Genomic DNA, 23,064 nt, shown 5'->3' on the forward strand with positions numbered 1-23,064 from the left:
GAGAAATAATACATTACCCAAAAAAAAAGTATAAAAACAATACATATTTAAAAAAATACAAAAAAAATACATTTTGTATTTCAAAAAAAGTACAAGAATGATACACAAAAAGTATATTAATGTGCCAAAAATAATACAATGCAGTGCCTAGAAAAGTAAAAAGAATTGTAAAAAACATGTTTTAATAGTTTTTGAAAACAGCTTTCAATCACATTTTAAGAAAGAAATCTGACATCTTTAAAAATATATGAATAAAACCTTCAGTCAAATCAACTTAGTTATGCAAAATCAATCAAAAGCAAGGGGAAACAAGATGTGTTTGTGAAACACAAATGTCCCCGATAATGGCCAATCCCAGAGATGGCCAAGGTCACAAGGACAAATATCTTGGTACCAGTAGAAAGATCTTGTCACAAGAAATGCTCATGTACAATATTAAAGCTCTAATATTTACCATTTAGAAGTTATGACCAATGTAAAAATAAAACTAAAAGTAGGTCAAATGTCAAGGTCAAAAGGTTTAGTACCAACGAAAAGGTCTTGTCACAAGGAATACTCATGTGAAATATCAAAGCTCTATCACGTACAGTTCAAAAGTTATTAACAAGGTTAAAGTTTTCAAAAAGTAGGTCAAACTCCAAGGTCAAAGGGTCAAAAGTGTTGGTACTCACGGAAAGGTCTTGTCACAAGGAATGCTCATGTGAAATATTAAAGCTCTACCACTTACTGTTAAGAAGTTATAAGCAAAGTTAAAGTTTTCAAAAAGTAGGTCAAACTCAAAGGTCAAGGTTACAGGGTCAAAAATGTTGGTACTCACGGAAAGGTCTTGTCACAAGGAATACTCATGTGAAATATCAAAGCTCTATCACTTACAGTTCAAAAGTTATTAGCAAGGTTAAAGTTTCAGACAGAATGACAGACAGGACAAAAACAATATGCCAATATGCCCCCCCCCCCCCCCCCCCCCGATCTCGGGGCATAAAAAGACATGCATTGGCTATTAATTCAGCTACTATTAAAAGTTAAAACCATTGTTACAGTAAACATAATATCCCATGTCGCATTGGCTACTATTGTAGAGATTTAAAAAGCGACTATTAAATACTTTGGGCTATATTATCATAAATATAATAAATAATAACAAATTGTTGTCATTTTCATTGTACAAGATTCAATAAATTGCTAGATGTTTAATCAGTATTTTATACATATCTAGCCTGTCCATGATGTTATATGGTACATACATATCTAGTCTGCCCATGATCTTATATGGTATACATATCTAGTCTGTCTGTGACCTTATATGGTATTCATATCTAGTCTGTCCATGATCTTCATAACACATCAGTCTTGAGACTCATCCTCCCTCTGCTTCTGCCGTTTCTTCTGCGTTGCAAAGTGCACTAACTTTGTTCCTAAGGGCTATCTTCAAGTCACACCACTTGTCGTCAGCCTTGACCACTGCATAATCTGTAATAGAATATTATAAAAATATATATATATAAAACATTATCATATAGTCTATCTATTGTCCCTTTATAATCTATACAAATGCAAACGGTTCATATCACATATTCACCGGATTTGAGACCATATTCACTGGAGGTACCCCTTCTGGAAATCCTGGATCTGCTGCTGTCCACCCCCCCCCCCCTTCTATATAGATCTATGACTATAGTGTGGAAACTGGACAAGCTTGAACTATGCAGGACGAGTAAACCCCCCCCCCCCTCGATCTTTTTTTTTTAAATTTGACCGCTAAGGCCTAGGTTTTGTTTTGGAATATAGGCCTAGCTATAATTTTCAGAAAATTGTAAAGTCAACTTTACTTTGAAAAACTATCCTTCCATACTACATAAACTGAAAGTTTCATCTGCTGCAAAATAAAGAAATCTTGGGCATTACTTTAACTTACCATGTTGTGATGATCACAAGAACTTTACGTACACCCGGCCCAAAACGTCTGGACATGCCGTTCTTGCAGGATGTCACCTTCCTTATATATTCCGTGATTCTGGACTCCGGTCCTCATTCCACTCAACCACGGAATATTTAGCAATTTATGCAAAATAACCTCCGAAATATTGCGACAGTCTAATCACTTTGAAAATGGCAGCGTCACACATTCAACCAATCAAATTTGAGAGCTACAGATTTTGGAACTTCGACCAATCGCGTGAAAGTACGAAGACGGCCGAAAATTCTAGTCTTGTATTTATCTTTCGTAAATATGCTGTTATTATCTCGTTTGTTTAAATTTTCTGCTATTAGAAACTAATTCATAATTCATAGCTGTTTTTTTTAAACAAATACTAAGATTGTAATAATTTAAAATTGATTACGGAGTCACCCGAACTCTATCTACAGTCACTTCCGCTTCCATATTTTGAAATCGTCGATCTGTGAACATTGTGAGGAAAGGAAAGCAAAACAATGGGAGAAACACGTGGAGAGTATACAATCTATTTTGTGGACAACTTGTTAAAGGCTCCTAGAGTATTCTTATGGGGTATGCGACGTGTATAACACTGGAAGAAGCAGTCCTACCAAACTTGAAAAGCCACGAGGTCGAGTGGTAATGGCGCGCCCGTGCCGATGAACTTGCACGTTGTTTTCACAATCGGTATGCATTTTTCTTATTCGTTTTCTTTAATATTATTATTTGATAAATCCTATAATTGCGTATTTGAGAAATAGATATTTATTTTTCAAAGTGACTTGTGGTAAAATCGCACCTGATAGTTGCCCGATGATGATCAATGTGAAATAATATATCGTTGTTTAAGTTCATAAATTTTAGTTGTTTTTGTTTTCATGTGACCAATTCTATCATAGGTTTTCCCAACTGCCGACTATTCCTTGTCAGATAATCCTAAAAATCCGGGAGATATAGCATAGCCTATCTAACTTTGAAGTTTGAGGAAGCAGACTGACTTTGAAGACGACAATGATGTTGATTGAATAATACCAGGATGCAGCATTGCAGAAAGTAATGACGGTAAACGTAATTCAATTCTTTAACATGAAATATTCAATTTATGACCTTTAATAAACCCAAGTAACTGTTGATAGAGTATGTCCACAAAAAATAATAATAAGCATGTTACAATCACAGACACCTAAAATTTTAACAGTAAGTTGCATGTATTCATTTATAGGGAGGGGTGTGATATATGTTTTTTCAATCTATGGCATTATTTGTAACTTAAGGATAAAATTTCAGGTGCCTGTGTTACAGTTTTAAAAAAAAATTCTTTCATTAGAGGACATTGAAGATATATATATATATGCCCCTGCGGTTGAATTTAAAAAAACAAAATTAACTCTGTGAACCTGTAGATCAAAGTGTCGGACATCTTTAGAATGAATTGTATGAACAACAATGCTGCACATCAGCATACTTTTGTTGAAGTGCTAACACGCTTCGTAAAGCATGCTGGTATAAAACAGTAACAAGTAAAGTTCATGCCCTCATTTATTTTTGAAAATGAAATTTTTTTTTTCAAAATTAAAATTGCAGAGAAAATGTTCAATTTCAGTTGATTTCTTGTGTTTCATTTTCAGGTATCTGACATGTCTTATGCCAATCAATTCCTCCAGAAGATGACACAAACTTTAAATTATGGAAGTTGCGAGCAAGAATTTTTCAAGGGAATGTCAGATGGAGAAGAAACATCAGTCAACAAGACAGTGTAAAATGATAAAGTATCTGTAATAGGTGCTTACCATATTCTGCCTATTGTGGATTCAGTGATGGTTTTTCAAACGAACTATGCTCATCAACCAAATGTCCTTAAAATTTGTGGAGTGCAGAGCCACTTTCAGGCGAGACAGTAGTGTGGTTCATTTTAGTGGACATGATTTTAGACGAGATGTGCTTTGTGAAACTTGAAACATTGTTCATTCATCATAGTGTAATGAGAACTGTTGTGGTCCATCATTCTATGCTTTAGTGAAGTAATGGAGATAATGTGAAGTACATGTGTAAATGCTCATATTCTGCACAACATATTTTTCAGTGACATTATTTCTTTGAGACCAAGCTCTGGACAGTTGATAGCCATTTATGTGTAGGACTTTATTTATTTTTCTGTGTGTGCAATAGCAACTGCCACTTGCAGTAAACCCAAACAAAGTGGAGAAATAATTTGTTGAGTTCAGAGATTACAATTTTTATTGTGTTATTTTGATGAGAAGATAGTATTAATAAGGTACAATGGTACATTGTATCTTATTGAAAAGCTTATTTAAGAGTTATCAGTAGAATTAGACTGCATGACAATTATTAGAATGGGAAACCTAGATGAAGTCAAAAGAAACTATACTGTATTTTACAGACTGTCCTGGAAATATCATGCAATAAATAATGTCTCCAGTGTTATTTAGAAGTATACTTCCTTATTATTTCATTATGCATGCAACTGATAAAGTTGTCTAAACTTAAAAGTTTGAAATCTTTACTGTGAAGTTGAGAAGCTAAATCTTGCATCATGTTTTCCACAAGTTATAAGTTTTATATTTCAATTTAAAAATTAGTCAATTTTTATACAATGAAAATCACTGGGAATTTTTTTTAAGTCCAATTATAATACAAAATTAATACATATAAAATCAAAGATTTGGATTAAAAATGACTAAGTTAAAAAAAAAATACAATTATAATACAGTGAAAAATCACTGAAATTTTTTAAGTCCAATTATAATACAAAATTAATACATATAAATTCAAAGATTTGGATTAAAAATGACTAAGTTTTTAAAAAAATACAATTTTAATACAGTGAAAATGACTAAGTTTAATTTTGATACAAAAATAATATGCAAGAAAAAAAACTAAGTCCCTATAAATACAAAAATAATATATTGAAAATAATCTAAGTCCAAAATGATACAAAAATAATACCCTTTAAAAAATCAAAGTCAGAATTTAATATAAAAATGAGTTACCCATTTTTTTTGTGATACAAAAATAATATATTTTTTTTGTATTATTTCAAAAAAGTACAAAAATGACTGTATTAATAATATATTAAAAATATACTTTTATGTATTATTTTTCCATATGGGTATTACTTTCAATTTCACTTGGTACCGTTTGTGTCAAAGACTAATACCACGTACGATTTACTAAATTTTCGGTTTCACTTTCGCAGCACAACTATGGCCGAGTATGAATATAGTTATGGGATTTCATGTTTACAGGGATATCTATAATCTGGGATCCATTCCAGGGAGAAACTCTTGAAAAAAAATAGAAATTAACAATCCAATGCATAAATATGCGATTGCTGTTGTAAAGGACGGTGCAGTAGTTGGACACATGCCTCGAAAAATAAGTAAAGTTGTAGCATTCTTTTTAACAACATATGGGGGGGGGGGGCTTTGAAATGCATTGTAAAGGGGAAACTATCATTACTCCTAAGATACCGGTATTGGTGAACTAGAGATACCATGTATTATGAAATTCAGTGCGGAACAAAGAGATTGCTAGAAAGATTAAAAACTCTGTTATCAAAAAGGTGAGTAGTACTGTATTTCAAAGGGGGGGGGCGCTTAATTTTTGAGAGTTGAAAAAAGGCCCTGGGGTGTTTTTAGGGGTAGGGGCACTCAATAGGTCAAATATTTATAAATAAACTGTTTTTCTATACTGTTGACATTAAAAAATTGTCATTTTAATACATTTTTCTCATGTTTTATTACTCTGCTTTACGAAAATGTGTGGTTTTCTGATGTTGACCTATACTTCTGTTCTTATATGTTTGACATCTTAAAAAAGGTGGCAACATATACATTTGCTTTGGTTATTAATAAAATCGAACTATACCGAGTGGAAATTAATACAGTGTTTCCAATTTCAACCATTAGTATTGATGAGTCGCATAAGGGTAGAGCTACCTTGAATCTGCATAAATGGTATTAAACATGCAGTATGCAGGTATACATTCCACTGATTTCTTGTTCAGTGTTCAGGTTGTGATTGCTGACTTTATGTTTTCCTAGTGTGTGTTTTACATAAAATCTTGTCTAAAGTATGCATGTACTTGCAGAAAAATTAATTTAAAACAACCCGTTTTATAATAGTTAACAAACACACACATGTACATAGCCGGGCCTCCAAAAATGGAAAATGCAGATGCTTGGATATGTTTTGGTAGATGATTGAAATGGAATTCAAAAATAAAATGTTGATAAATAAAAAAAAAATTATTGGCTAAGAAAAAGTGACAATGTTGAAAGTACTAAGGGCACAAACAGCATCTGTGTACATGTGTGTGTACAAATGTATACTGTCCTCCTAAGAGGGGTAACATATATAATGTACATGTAAATTAGAATGGAGAATACGACATGGAGACAAAGACAAAAAGGACTTTAAATCTTGTGTGTTTTGGGGGATTGTAGCCAAAACTCTTGCATATCCAGGGTTTGACATTTACTTTTTTGAGCACTCGACCAGTCGGCTACTTCAAATGATTTTTACTAGACCTGACTTTATATCCACTAGCCCTGACAAACTTTCCAGAAAAAAAAAACTGATAGTTTGAACTTTCTCCATATTTTAAAAATACTTCATTTAAATGACAAACGTTAAGTTTGAACCAAAACGTCTCAAAAATATCTTAAGTCTCGTCACGCGTCATTCAATATTTGATTTTCAAACACGTTTTCTGTTTCTTTAAATTCTACCCGGCACGGGTATTCTTTAGTCTATTTAGTATAAAATGACCTCAACCGGCTTTTTATTTATTTTATATTTCATAAGCCCTGCTTTGTTTCTTCCTAACCTTTTCTTTTTTCTCCTGGGACGTCTTTCCTTGAGGACGAGAAGTCATATTTAATACCTCGTTCACACGGATGCGCATCAAATTTTACTTCGCATCAAATATCGAATTAAATAGCGTTCACACGGCGGTAATATTTAATGCGAAGTAAACTAATGCGCATTAAAGTTGTATGCATCTCTATTAAAGGGTGTGCGAAAAAGAATAGACTATGTTATTGAAAATTATTTTTATAGATATTTTAATGAATATTGTGTAAATTATCATTTTGCTTAGTTTTTCGTACAAAACTGACATTAGTATATATAGCTGAACATAGGTATGATGCATGTGACCCAAATTTGCCATTACGCATGCGTGTACATTTAATACGAATTAACTTCGCTTAGCGTTCACACGGAGCTAATGCGAAGTAAATTTAATTCGCATTAAATCGCGATGTCAATTTTAATTCGAAGTAATCTAATGCGCATTAAAATCTCCGTGTGAACACGATTCAGATTTAATTCGCATTAAGTTACGTTTAATGCGAATTAAATTCTTCGTGTGAATGAGGCATAAATATAGAGACATTCCCACACATATGTCAACACCGATAAATGTTTATTACGTAATTTATTAACTTGATAAACACTTTATTATAGTCAATTCAAATAAACTGTTTAAAATCAACATCGAGTAGATGTCGTAAAACATCACTACCGACCGCTACTTATTTATTAGAACTTAAAATAGATTATTCCATCACATGGTTCAAGATTGCTTGCAAACTCTTTACAGTTATTTTCTTTTAGTTAAGAATAAAATATCATACGGTTTAAAGTAAAGTTTCTTGTTTAGTTTTTAACACAACCAGTCGGACTAGTAAATCGACATTTTACCCGACCGGACCTATCATTTAGTAGACTCGGTCGGTCGGACGTGCCTTAGTGTCAAACCCTGATATCATCGCAACATTACTGTGTTAAAATGCATTATGTACATGTATGTGTTTGATGTGTAAAATTTTGTCTCTAGGAGAAACAATCCTGCACATCATTTGTGGAAATGGAAGAGTTAGAGGCAGAACAGGTAGGGAACATAATTTTTATCTAAGATTATATATCACCATCACATTGCAACAGTCTCTTTGAAATCAATCAGAAGTGACAATTGGGGATCAATGACAAGTCTACCTAAAGTAGAAAATGTATATACATGTATATATGCATATATATTATAAGCATGTATGTTTTGGAAGATGAAATATATGGCATTGAAAAAATATGTTGATGATATTAAGTAAAATAGTATTGTTCCTTAGGTTGCCACTTAGAAAAAGTTACAATGTTGAAAGTGCCAAGGACACAAGGGGTGTCTGTAATTGTATGTGTGCAAGTGTATATTGTCCTCCTAAGTGGGGTAACATATATACATATAAAATAAAATGAGGTCCTCCTAAGATGGGTAACGTATAAGATAAAGTGGAGAATATGACACAGAGACAAAAACTAAAAGAACTTTTAATTAAATCTTGTATGTTTTAGGAGATTGTAGCCAAAGCTCTTGCTTATCATTGTACCATTACTGTGTTAAAACCTGTATTATTATACCCCAGTATGAGAATTCTATGCAACGCATAATCTGATTGGTCTAGACGGTCACATGCCAGGGATAACAAAACTTCATATCTCCCTCTCAAACATCATATCTCCCTATCATATTTACCGCTTGGGCAGCCTCGTGCATTTTCCATAAAGTTAATGTCAAAGACGACGAAATGTATTGTGACGTCACAATAAGTCCGAGTCATTCTACTTCCATAATTCGTAAGGCACAAAATATGCGGGTCTCTGATACACAGTTAAATCGCCTGGTTTTGGTTGATACAAAAACAAGCAAGTAAATCAGCATTCAAGGAGAATGGTAAAACAAAAACTGGTTATCATATCACTCTATTTCGCAGTTTGTACCATCTAATTCGTTGAGACGCGGTGTTACCGTTAGGGCAATCTCAGCTACATACATGTACAATGTATAGATGAGCGGACTCCAATCTCAAATGCAATTTTGTGGTCTTGCTTTGTTTCGGTATAATAAACAATTTATTGCATGAATGTTCGGGAGATATGAAGATTTATTCACCCAAGAAAAATCATATTCCCCTCGGGTGTTGCCCTCGGGGAATAGGATTTTTCTTGGGTGAATAAATCTTCATATCTCCCTCACTATCATGCAATAAATGTATAATATGCATTATGTACATGTATGTGTTTGATGTGTAAAATTTTGTTTCTAGGAGGAACAATCATGAACATCATTAGTTGAAATGGGAGAGTTAGAGGCAGAACAGGTAGGGAACATAATTTACATCTAAGGTTATATATCACATATCACCATTACATCACAACAGTCTGCTTGAAATGAATCTTTTAAAAATTAAAAAAAATCAAGGAGAATAACCATATAAAGTTCAAAGACTAATTCCAGTTATTAGTCCCCTACCGGTTTATAAAACGAAAGTCAAGTGGATTTTAGGTTTCCTCTCTGTCCGTCTCTCTGTCAATCAGTCTGTCCCGTTGGTTTTCCAGATATTTTTGCATAATGCTTGTGAGAATTCATTGAAACTTGTAGTGCAGTAACTACAGATTGAGTTCAAGTTTCATATCTTTTGATGCATAAGTGTGAAAGAAATTAATTTTTATATTGTTATGTCTTTGTATTGATCGAGATTGGGATGTGTTCCAATGGAAGGGCTGTAAAAGTAGGACAACTGAATAGATCGAGGCTGGGGTTGTGTAAATAATATTTTAATTAATTCCACATTTCAAATTCATTAATCGCAAAAGGGAAATATCAATAACTAGTGATCCTAATTGTTTGCGAACAATTAGAGGGCTTCCCACCTTCTACCGGTTTTTCAGTAGTGTTCAAATGCTAAACAATTTGATTTGGATAGAAAAGAAATTCAAATTTGCCGCCTTGAGTGTTGAAGTGTTGGAGATTGAGGCCTTGGTTTCGCACGATAGTACCGGTCAAATATTTGAAAAAAAGGGGTGTGGGTGTTGGATAGCCGGCACATATCGGGTAAAAGTGTAATAGGACTTGTGCAGGTGTTTGGGGGTGACTTTAGACCTGTTAGATATGATATTTGGAGGTGTAAAGAAACCGGAAGTGACATTTTCAGAGATTACACATGTAGTGCTGACACTCTGCTCATGCATGCTGGGACTATGAGCCTCATGTTGAAAAGATGGTAGGAGTCTGTGCACTTTACCATGTGTGTAATGGATTGTGGAATTTGATGTACAGTTTGTAATTGCTCATCCTATGTGTTCTAATTCATGGAGAAAATGTCTTTCAGTCATTTCACCCAAGGAGGCATGCATATGGATTTAGGCTGTGAAAAAGAACCCCAAACAAAATGGCGGCTGGTGAATTAAAAAAAGTTTCTGAGTGTATGATCTGAACGGAGAATAGGAATACTGCATCCCATCTGACCCTGCAGGTAAGTGTTTATTTGTTTACAATGACAGTCGGGATGGAATGTCAATGAGTTCAACTGTCGAGTAAAGTTGCATCATCATTATCATAAAAAAAACAACAACTGAACTTAGTCTTTATGTTGATGCAGGCAGACATTGATGGAATCTGGCACATGTTTTTTCATGAATGCAAATGGAAATATTTGATTTACAAGACAGTCAAGAAATGGAGAAAATGGGTGTAGGTCAGATGTGTATGTGTAGGTCAGATTAGCTAGAATCCTGTTGTTGGGCATGTGACCGGTCAAAATGGTGTAAACAGCTGATCTAACATACATATCACTTGAAGGGTGGGGGATTTCTTCCTTTGGGACGACAGTCGTGATGTGTGGGTTTGCCTTGCTTGTGGAGACTGGCCCCTTGATGTGTGGCCTTGACCTTTGACCTTGGCCCACGTTCAAGGTCAAACCTCGAAAACTCCATGAGAGGGAAAGCTTGACATTGACCTCATTTTGAAGGTCAGAGAGGTCACGGGGCTTTGCACAAGTGGTTCCGCGTCTAACTAGATCTGTGAAAAAGTTGTGGGCTCGAATGACAATGTCAGAGACTTTTGGGGGCGAGAATCGTGCTTCAGGGTTCTCGGTTTCCCTCGGTCAACTTCTCTGTGCGAAAGTTTTATTGTGAATTCGTCGAGGAAGGTCTCGCATCTCCACGACTTTCGGTCTAGTAGGAGTAGCGATAACAGGGTTTTCAATGTGAGTCGCCGACATTCGCAGTGTGGTCAAAGTTTTAGAGTTGTAATTCATGATATCGAGACCTATCGAAAATTCCTTGCTGACCCATGTGATATTTCGTTGCTATGTGAAGTGGGAAAAAGGGTGTAAAAAGTGCCATTTTCTCGCCATTCTGGATGACCTTTGACCTTGACCTACTTTTCAAGGTCAAGGTCACCCAACCCATTTCAGTGTGTTCCGTCTCTCTACGACGAATACTTTAGGAGTCGTCAATTTTTTAGGTATAAATCGTGAAACATAGGGGGACATTAACTCCTTTTAACGGTCAGCTAATCCCTTCATTTAAAGTTCTTCGATTCTACTAATTGACCTGTAAAGGTTTCATCCTCCTATCATTTACGGTTAAAAAGTAGTAACGATAACAATGATTTCTGCCAAAGGTCAGATAACTCCAAAAGGGGCCAAAGTTCCATGACGCAGGTTGAAATGTATTAGTTTCTCAAGAAGTGCTATATCATGAACTTTAAAGTTTTTCGATAAGTCTGAAGACGAAAAAAGTTTTTGAAGGCAGGAAAATAATAAACAGAACAATAACAATAGGACTTTCCACAGAAAGATGGAAAGCCCTAAAAATATGAATGAAATCTGTTAATCACACAAGTATTTTTCTGTACTCGGTGAGAGAGGTCTGAAAATTATAGAGTTTTGAATAAGATTATTTCATTCCTGAAAAAAAAACTATACGAGACAACTATGAACTGTGAAATATCAAACTATTATACTAATATTCAATACTGGTATTAAACATGGTAGCATGTAGGGGTGCAACGATACGCTTGCCTCATGATACGATACATTGTATGATACAGACTTGACAATACAATACGTATCATGATACTTTTAACATGCTACAAGTGTATCAATATGAATGATAACTAATGAACAATTACACTGGTTTTAGTATCATTTAATTGCACCTTACTGTTACAACTGCATGTCCAAAATGCTCCCATATTTGGGATTAATGGTTCACAGGGCGAGAAATATTTCACTGGAACCACATTTTTCCATTTCCGGAAACCATTTTTATTTGGACAGGGTGTATTATGGTAACCATCGTCCGTTTGTCTGTCTAGACCTTTTGGGCAAGATACATACTGAACCGTAACATCTAGGATTTTGCAACTTGGTACATTTGATCAACATAATGAGAGGAAGATGCCTAACATTTTTCAAGGTCAGAAATCAAAGGTTAAGGTCGTAGTATCACTAAGTAGGAAAACTTTGTGGGCAGGATACAGACCAAACCATAAATTCCAGGATATTGCAACTTAGTACATTCGATCACCATGATGAGAAGAAGATGTCTATTGTTTTTATACCCCCGCAACAAGTTGTGGGGGGTATACTGGAATCGGGTTGTCCGTCTGTCTGTCCGTCCGTCCGTCTGTACACGCAATGGTTTCCGGGCTCTAAAGCATTATCCTTTCCACCTACCGTCACCATATCATATGTATGGACTACCCATGGGATGAAGATGTTCCTTATCGATTTTGGGGTTAAAAGGTCAAAGGTCAAGCGCACTGGACATCGAAGTAGCAATATGGTTTCCGGGCTCTAAAGCGTTATCCTTTCCACCTACAGTCACCATATCATACATATGGACTACCCATGGGATGAAGATGTTCCCTATCGATTTTGGGGTCAAAAGGTCAAAGGTCAAGCGCACTGGACATCGAAGTAGCAATATGGTTTCCGGGCTCTAAAGCGTTATCCTTTCCACCTACAGTCACCATAGCATACATATGGACTACCCATGGGATGAAGATGTTCCCTATCGATGTTGGGGTCAAAAGGTCAAAGGTCACACACACTGGACATCGAAGTAGCAATATGGTTCGGTTTGTCATGCCATTTGTTTTTACACTCAGAAAAGAGGTAGTGTATACCTATTACCAACACCCTTTGGGAGATTGGGGTAAGCGGGGGGTATTCGTAGTGAGCATTGCTCACAGTACCTCTTGTTCAAGGTCAAGTTCACAGTATCACTTAGTAGGAAAACCTTGTAGGCAGTATACAAACTGAACTGTTGGGGCTAAGACTGTCAAACTTGGTACACATACACCTTTTGCCAAGTGGAGAATATCGATTGTTTCTCAAGATCAAAGGTCAAGATAGTAGTAGCAGGATAAAGACTGAACCATTGGAGCTGGTACCATCAAACTTGGTACACATACACTTTATGCCAAATAAAAATATTACATAGAGAGTACATGATTGATCTGTTTTTATGATGCAAAGAAAGTATGTCACACTCTGACATTGATTGCTGATACTACTTGAAGCCATGTTCTACAAATCATAGTGTAAGGAAACACCTTATATTAGCTTTTCACGGGCATATTATGTACCATTGGTGGTACTCTTGTTACAACATACATGTAATCTTAAAGCCAAATTGGACAGTTCAAATTAATCCAGATCGAGAATACCAAACTGCAGTATAGTGTAAAATATCGTGAATCGAACCGTTGCATAATATTTCAGTGATATACCGTGTCTTGGTTAATCGTTGCACCCTTTGTGACATGATACCAATGTATTTAGTCACAGTTCAAGGGAGGGGGGATGTATTTTTCTGTTCATGAGTTGAAATCAATCTAACCTTGCATTTCCAGTACTGTCCACCGCTACTATATCAAATGAGCAGCTAATGAATCGATCTTTGCATACATGTACTAATAACAAAGTTTAATATTGTATGTGATAATTTAACGCAATCTCAGGAAAACAGGGGGGGGGGGCAGAAACGTGTGGGGGAAGGTGGGGCTACATGTTGCTGCATGTATATGTACATTTCTGGAGATATATTTATAAATAATTTATTGTGATTAATTATATCATTTCATAGCGGTCGGTTATTATGACTCAAGAAAATCTTATAAAGTAAATATCCATACAAGTGCATACAGTGTAGGAAATATACTTTTTCTTTTGTTTTTATCTCTGCTACCAAACATCAGAAATTTAATCCAATAACTCATGTTTTAGTACAAGGATATTCACTTGCAACTTTCTGAAAAATAATTTTTAAACCAGGCATATATTTTTATATCAGAAATGAGTCGTCTTTAGTGATCACTAATTTGTATACAAGAGTTTCCCAAGTGACGTATAATTTTCGTAACTTTTTTTTCTGAAGAGTTTCAAAATTTTCTAGTTCTGATATCCCATATTTACCTTTTAATAACATATAGATTATGTAATGTAGTTATATCAATTCAGATTTCGGGAAAGTCATCTTTTTGAAAGTGCTAAGCATATTGTACAGACACTTAGGTGTGATAAATGTAGTACATGTATATAATATTACAGGAAGAAAGACCTCTGGCAAAGACAAGAACAAAGGAGGGAGAACATTTCTGGAAATTTATGAAATCTTCAGTGTGTTTGGACACAGGAGCTATGATATCCATTCTGGTTGCCTCGGGATCGATTCTTGTGAATATAGAAAAGTGGAAATTCAAATGTTGGTTATTTTACACTTTAAAAGTGCTTACTGCTTAGTCCAATATCTTGATTAATCTAATCTTTTATGATTTTTCAGGCAAATTAAATCTCCAACACATGTATACATTTTTGATAAATTACCCCAAGGACCCTATATTTTTTCAAAAGCAATATATATCTGAAGTAAATAAAACCATTTTTGTTGGGTCACACAATGAATAGAAATGTAGTGCTTATATCATGGAATTTCTGTAAACAGATGATATTTTTTACAGTTTTTAGCTCACCTTAGCCAAAACCTCAAGTAAGCTTTTCTGATCAAAATTTGTCCGTTGTATGTCGTCGTCATAAACTTTTCACGTTTTTAACTTCTTCTTAAGAACCGTTGGCCAATTTCAACCAAACTTGTCACAAAGCATCCTTGGGTGAAGGGCTTTTAAGTTTGTTCAAATTAAGGGCCATGTCCCGTTCAAAGGGAAGATAATCACAAAAATGCAAAAATAGGGTGGGGTCATTTAAAAACCTTCTTGTAAAGAACCACTGGACCAGAAAAGCTGAAATTTACATGAAAGTTTCCTGATATAGTGCAGATTCAAGTTTGTTCAAATCATGGCCCCCGGGCATTGGATGGGGCCACAATAGGGGATTAAAGTTTTACATACTGATATATAGGATGACTCTTTAAAAATCTTCTTCTCAAGAACCACTGAGCCAGAAAAGCTGAGATTTACATGAATGCTATCTGACAATGCAAATTCAAGACTGTTCAAATCATGGCCCCTGGGGTATGATGGGGTCACAATAGGGGGATCAAAGTTTTACATGCAAATATATAGGAAAAATGTTTAAAATTGTTCTTCTCAAGAACAACTGGGCCAGAAAATCTTAGATTTACATGAAAGCTTCCTGACATAATGCAGATTCAAGTTTGTTCAAATCATGGCCCCTGGGGGTATGATGGGGCCACAATAGGGAATCAAAGTTTTACATACAAATATATAGGAAAAATATTTTAAAATCTTCTCAAGAACCACTCAGCCAGAAAAGCTGATATTTACATGTAAGCTTCCTGACATAATGCAGATTCAAGTTTATTCAAATCATGGCCCCTGGGGGTATGATGGGGCCACAATAGGGGATCAATGTTTTACATGCAAATATACAGGAACAATCTTTAAAAGCTTCTTCTCAAGAACCACTGGACCAGAAAAGCTGAAATTTACATGAAAGCTTCCTGACATAATGTAGATTCAGGTTTGTTCAAATCATGACCCCTGGGGGTATGATGGGGCCACAGTAGGGAATCAAAGTTTTACATACAAATATATAGGAAAAATATTTTAAAATCTTCTTCTCAAGAACCACTCAGCCAGAAAAGCTGATATTTACATGTAAACTTCCTGACATAATGCAGATTCAAGTTTGTTCAAATCATGGTCCCCGGGGGTTTGATGGGGCCACAATAGGGAATCAAAGTTTTACATACATATATATAGGAACGATCTTTAAAAGTCTTCTTCTCAAGAACCACTGGACCAGAAAAGCTGAGATTTACATGAAAGCTTTCTGATATAATGCAGATTTAAGTTTCTTCACAGGAAAAATCTTTAAAAATCTTCTCAAGAACCACTGGACCAGAAAAGCTGAAATTTATATGAAAGCTTCCTGACATAAAGCAGATTCAAGTTTGTTCAAATCATGGCCCCTGGGTGTTGGATGGGGCCAAAATAGGGTATCAAAGTTGTACATACTAATACATAAGGAAAATCTTCTTCTCAAGAACCACTCAGCCAGAAAAGCTGATATTTACATGAAAGCTCTCTGACATATATTTCAGTTTGTTAAAATAATGGCCCCCAGGGGTAGGATGGGGTCACAAGGGGGATCAAAGTTTTACTCACAAATATATAGGGAAAATCTTTAAATATGAGCTAAGATGACTAAGGTGAGTGATGTGACCCTTGGGCCTCTTGTTTAAAGCCTTTCATAATTACCAAATTTAAAAAATGGTCTGAAACTGGAAGGTACAAACGAATCCATACCATTTTGAATATTCATAACCTAGTATGTTCTGTTGACATGTTTTGTTTAGAATTTTGTTCAGAGAAATGTAATTCAAATGATCACAAAATATACACTGTCATTGGTTTTGGTATACATATAAAAGGTAAATCCTGGTTTGCCATGTTCATAATATATGTCATGCAATAAGACTAAGTGCTCTGTTGTTTAAACTGTGTATTGTTATAGGATTTTCGTTTAGTGTTTATGACTATCTCATGTGAGCATTACTGCCTATGATATTTTCTCTTTCAATATAATTTTTTTGAAAATATGTTGATAAATGACGACTACAGTTTAATTCATATGTATACTATCTGAGTTCAGAATGTTCTCTTGTGTTTTGTCTTATTGAGATGATATATTGTGCTCTTTGACTCAATGATGCTGCTTTAAGGCATAATTGTTGCACCTATAGTGTATTCATTTTCAAATGTATTGAAATATAATGTTTGATAATAATGAGGCAATGCTATACTTGTTAGGGTAGTAATGCACCGGTAATTCAAATGTACATTGATGTCTTACCCGATTGTTTTTATTTTGTTACAATTTTGGTTTTTGATAAGAATTTTAGGTCACATAGGTAATCTCTGGTGACCTGTCTTCTGAGTAAATTCAGGTAACAATTGAACATTTTGTAAGAAAAACGTATGCATAGTCAGATAGAGGAGGAAGGCCTTTACTAAAAATGTAGATGTTGTAATCCATGGGGTAGGGTTTCTGACTCTGGGGTAAGACCAAACTTGGTATACATAGTGAATATGTGTTAAAGGCATAGGATCTATTTTTTATCCCAAAAATGACATCACAATATTTTGCAAGAAGAACTCCAAAAAAACAAATTTGTAGTATTAATTATGAGTTATCTATAGCTGCAGCGCTTTGAAATTTAAGTCATTTTGACGTTTTAGCCCTATTTAAAAATTTTGTCAGGAGGACAGAATATTAAACTGGTACCCCACTGATTGGTGGCTACACACAAACAAGAGATGCGAAATCAACAAGGGTACCAGTTTAGGCAAATGAGAACAGGGAATTATTTTGTAATTACTATCGTTATCCAATGTGTTTGTAAACATTCTGAAGAACTTTGTGTGATTTTCTAGTTAATATGATCTTAAATTTCGCCACCTTTTTGGAACATGCAACATTTCACCAATATCTTAGACCCTATGCCTTTAAGGTAATTCCACCCCTGTAGAATTATAGGTTCAATCTTATATTTGATTAATGGTTATCTTAGTAACTAATAAAAATGATAAGATAAGTATGTTGCAGCATTGATAAAAAGATTTATCAATTAGCACGCATATACCTGTCAGAAAATTACAATTTTCCTTAAATACATTTCATTATCACAAAAACTTGTTAAAACGATATAATGGTATTCATAACAATTTCATGAAACTGTTTCTTAAAAAAAATATACAAATATGTTTGTGAAAAGTAAAGGAAATCTATGCATAAAAAATTGATAAATAATTTAATGAAAAAGGAGTTATTACCCTTGGATTCGGTATTTCGAAACTCATACGTGAGTTTTGAAATATTTTATGGTTAACAAGATTATTTACAATAACTATTGAAAAAGACTTCAACAAAATTTATGTTCCCATCATGCATAAATCTTATCAAATCATTGACTTTGCGAAAGCTTATGACATCACAGGAGAGTGGAAATACGTTACACAATTATAAAATATCTTTTTAAAAGGTTGATATTAACATGAAACTAAATTAATATGTGGTAGTCCTTAACCAAAATTGTAAAATTCATGATTTCCTGGACAAGGGTTTAGTTTCCAGGATGAGGCCAAGATTATAGTAGCAACTATTGTCTTTATTGTGATATGGTCAATAACCAAATGCATGCTTATTAGAAGCAGAAAAGGATATACGAAAGTGGTGATTTACACAACCCCAGGGTTTTGACTGTACACAGGTCCAAAGTAGTCATATTATTTAATGTTGTATATATAACGTCTCCATATTAGTGAAATATTCTCGAGAGGGACGTTAAACAATACCCAATCAATCATCTGGACTGTATAGGCACTTTCAGGGCATTTAAGTTTTATGAACACATCTTTTATTCTGTTTTGTATGTTAGGATTTAATTTAGGTATGCAGAACAGGAATTTTTCTCAAGATTTCATAATGCTTGGGGCTAGTGATACTTTTAATTAATTCACATGTACCCAATAAGGCATGTGGGCCTTTTATTTCATGAAATGCATTAAATTCTGATTGATATGTCTTTTGTAATTTTTCATAAAATCGATGAAAATCCTATATGTTTTATTAATATTTGACTAGCAACCATACTTGAAAATGATTTGTATACCATGCCAGTTTTTGTTACAAAGTAACAATTATATAATGAATAAATTTCATGTTAAAGTTAACTTTTAAATTGTCTTTTATGTACTGTTTTGAAAGTAATTATTTTGTATAACAGTATTCGTGTACAGTGCAGATGGTGGTTATTTTAATGAATGGGAATAACATGATCAAAGTTAATTAATATTGCTATGGATAATTTATAGGACTCTGTAAAGATTATAAATTAGTCAAAATTGCTGAAGAAAAACTGGTTGAATAGATAGAGATTTAGCAGAGGCAAATGTTCTACAATATTTTGTGGAAATTGAATGGATATGCATTGTCGGGTATAATTTCAGTGATAGCAAACTTGAATACTTAAATCGTATTCTAAGATAGGTTGTCCCAAAAAACAGTAGCCACACAAAGGTTATAGATGTTTGGAAAATTGACCGGTATTTCATCTGTGCTGGAAATCAATCGCATGCAGTTTTTGCATAATTGTAGTTTAAATGCCGTCTCTCTAAAGTCTTCAGCTGGTTTGGAAAATACTGTTCACCTTCTGGTGGAATTGTATAAATTTATATGAATATACAATGTCTGCCCAAGGCCTACTGCGCATATAAAATATATTGTCTACCTTACGATGGAATTGTATAAAATTATATACAATGTCTGCCTAAGGATTACTACGGATATCTGAAAACTTAGGCAGACATCATAAATTGTATATCTTTCATTCTTGGTATATTATCTTTAATTGGTTTGAAAATTACAAATAGGGTGATAGCTAAACAAAATGATCGAATGCATGATGAAAAATGTTGAAGTTTAAACATGGACTTTATATGTCTGCCTAAGTATGATTTTATGGATGTGCCTGCCTAATGCTGAAAGCAGATATATATATATATATATATATATATATATATATATATATATATATATCGCAATATGAAATTTTCAGACCATCCCTAGTCCCATACAATGGATATATGGGAGTGCACCGACATCGCAAAGCCTCATTTTTGTATTGCTTGTAGGAGTTATGAGATTGATCACTGTTCGCTATCTTCGCCTTGCATTATAATAGTAGTGCCCAATGTATACATTAGTTATAGATGTATTGCACCAACTTATGATTGGGATGGTCGTGAAATGTAGCGAGAACTCAATGCAATATTATTTTTGAGGAGTTGCAATCTTCCATTGGAGGTAATGAAAGGTGAAGATAGCGAACAATGATCAATCTCATAACTAATTTAATTTCAATTTAATCTGCATCCTATTATGATGATTTATAATAGGGTAGGAAGGAGACACTGCCTATGTAAGTCTTATCCATTGTAACCTGTACACCACGTTCACGGAACATTAACATGTCAGGGTAACTACCACCAATAAAGCGCCATGCGTTGTCTGCCACAAATAAAGCGCCATGCGTTGTCTACCACCAATAAAGCGCCATCTGTTGTCTACCACCAATAAAGCGCCATCTGTTGTCTGCCACCAATAAAGCGCCACGCGTTGTCTGCCACCAATAAAGCGCCATCTGTTGTCTGCCACCAATAAAGCGTCACGCGTTGATGACGGTGGCATGACCTCAGCTCCAATGATCACCACAAACTAGTGATGTTGTTGTAGCCACTAGTGGAGCTACACTACTATCAATTAAATGATGCATGTGTATAACCTATTTCAATTTTACACCACGATGTATACGAGTACGTGTATGTTCAATATTTGTATAAGACTCTAATACTCAGTATAGTGATCTAACATAAAAAACAAATACAACAAAACAGAAGAACACACCAAAAACAACTTTAGCTATCGATCTTTTAACTCCTATAAGGAATACAGAAGAGAGTTGGGCAAACACGGATCATTGGGTTTACCAGAGATGGGATCAAGTGCCTAGGAGGATCTGCGTCATATTTGGATGCTTTATTGAGCATTGATGTCAACGGAAAATCAATAACATAACTTTATGAGAAAAGAAAGAGGACTTCAGTTTTCCTATCACCAACTTCCTATACTTATGGATCAATATTCCATCATCACTTGCACATAGTTGTCTATGTCTCTTAATCAGTTAGGTACGCGAAAGGAAATTTTTATATGGTCAATTTTCGAATCGAGGCACCCCACTGGTACATAGATTGATATTACAGGAATTTTAAGAATTCTGTTTAAAGTCAGCGTTTTGTAATTTATGTAGTCTTTCAGGGTATCATTCGGTCGAATGCTCTCTGGCTTTTTTCATGGAAAATTAAAAAAAAACGATGATCACTCTACTAAATGCCCTAAAAATACAAACTTGATAGCAGGGCAAAAACGGATCCTCGGGCACACCAGAGGAGGGAGAACCATGCACACAGGAAGACCAATCACCCTTTGTCACACCCACCATGAACTTGTCTTATGTGTTTCATACTAATTGTTATGCTGTTCTAAATATGTTAATTTTGAATACGGATTACGCAGTTTACCTGACCAATATATAGAGCTCACGGCAGATGTGACTGGTCTGTTTATTTCTTTTCTACCCCATATCCCACCTTTGGCGTGCAAAGTAATTTGTGTTTACTCTTAAATTTCAATTATTTATACGAGTTATGCTATTGATGACTGCTCGATACCGTAGTTTTTTATTTATGACAAATGGGAAGGTTTCAGCTGTTTTTCCCAATATTTCATGACCACCAGTATATGGTGTTTTTTATTTGTCAGCCCATGTGATTCACAAGAACATGCTCTGCATACGATTGGTTTTTTAAATTGGGGGGGTTTATAATTTCATTTTCGAACAGCATTCTGTCAATGCTTTGGTCGTTTTGGGAATCTAATTTACAAATAAAGTCGAAAGCAGTCGCTGCATGTTTCACATCAATTGCTACGTCGTTATTTCTATATAACTTTTGATTACTGGTTACTCCATTTACCTAATCGAACTTTGGAATTCACATAGGATGTAGCCAATCAATATGATATCTTTCCTCTTTCTAGACATCCGAGTCAGTGTGTGTTACACTATTTCTTTTTAAATTCTTAATAGCATGAAAGGCGACTATTTCGAAGAGTGGTAAATATCAGAACTCCTATAAGAAATACAAAACAGGAAGTTGGGCAAACACCGGTCCCTGGATACAAAATAGGTGGGGTCAGGTGCCTAGGAGTAAGCATCCCCTGTCGTCCGGTCACACCCTCCATGGGCCCTATGGGATAGCTTTTCGTTATATTCACTTCCTCAAAAAAATATAAAGTTAGTGAAGAAAATATGATGAAATACGATAATATATTGTACCTGTTGGTTAGACTTTTGGGTTTAAATAATAGCATTTGCATCCACGAAACTGTACTATTCAGTATACATCATTCCAAAACTTAAATTTCATGGGCATGCGTTCTAAACAAGTTTGAAATTTTCCGATAATGCTTAGAATATATACACTGAAAACCTTTGTAACCATGCAGTGATTGGTCACTGTTCGTCATGCAGCGATTGGTCACTGTTCGTTATTTTCACTTTTCATGTATGTACAAGTTTACCCTTCCAGTATTAAATATTTCATTATGCAATTCACTAGAAATTCGGAAGCATCCATGCTGTGAATTATTTTTTTTCGTGAATATTCATGAATTGGCTGAAAAGGAAATGTGATGACTGGTGAAGATGAGGGATTTCTTCTGATTGCCGGAAGGACAATGTTTGTTTGCCTTGGTGATTTTTTTTTTCGTTTCAATTATTTAGAATTATCACAGTTTTCTTGCCATGTTAATGTTTCGTTTATGTACTTTAAAATATACATTCTCGGGGAGTTTGATCATTGGAAGTAGTACTCTAAATGTAGTCGTTCCATTTAATCACTCAAACCATTTATACAATGGTACATGGGGTGCATACATATGAAAGATGAAGATAACGAACAGTGAGCAATCCCATAACGGTAAATTGAATTGTCTTCTTTCTTTTTATTGGATATGTTTTAGCTCCACAAGATCAACTTCTAGAAAACGGAATGCCTAAATATTCAAATAATCTACACTTTCAACAACGCTATTGTTGTAATGAAATATTTCTTGGATTGCGAAGACTAACACGTCTGTTTTCACAACATGTGCATTCAGTATCAATCGAGAACAGTACACATGAAACTCATCTAATGTTTTGAAGGGGACCTGCTG

General features: G+C 34.7%; 1 long non-coding RNA gene across 1 annotated transcript; it reads left to right on the forward strand.

The window, feature by feature from the left end:
- The first annotated feature begins 1,465 nt into the window (after window positions 1-1,465).
- Window positions 1,466-4,381, forward strand: LOC125649585 (uncharacterized). Its single transcript, XR_008797825.1, has 3 exons — window positions 1,466-2,623; window positions 2,836-2,998; window positions 3,565-4,381. It is a non-coding gene; the product is annotated as an uncharacterized LOC125649585 (long non-coding RNA).
- The last annotated feature ends 18,683 nt before the right edge of the window (window positions 4,382-23,064 follow it).

Source organism: Ostrea edulis, chromosome 8, assembly GCF_947568905.1.
Source record: "Ostrea edulis chromosome 8, xbOstEdul1.1, whole genome shotgun sequence".
NCBI lineage: Eukaryota > Metazoa > Mollusca > Bivalvia > Ostreida > Ostreidae > Ostrea > Ostrea edulis.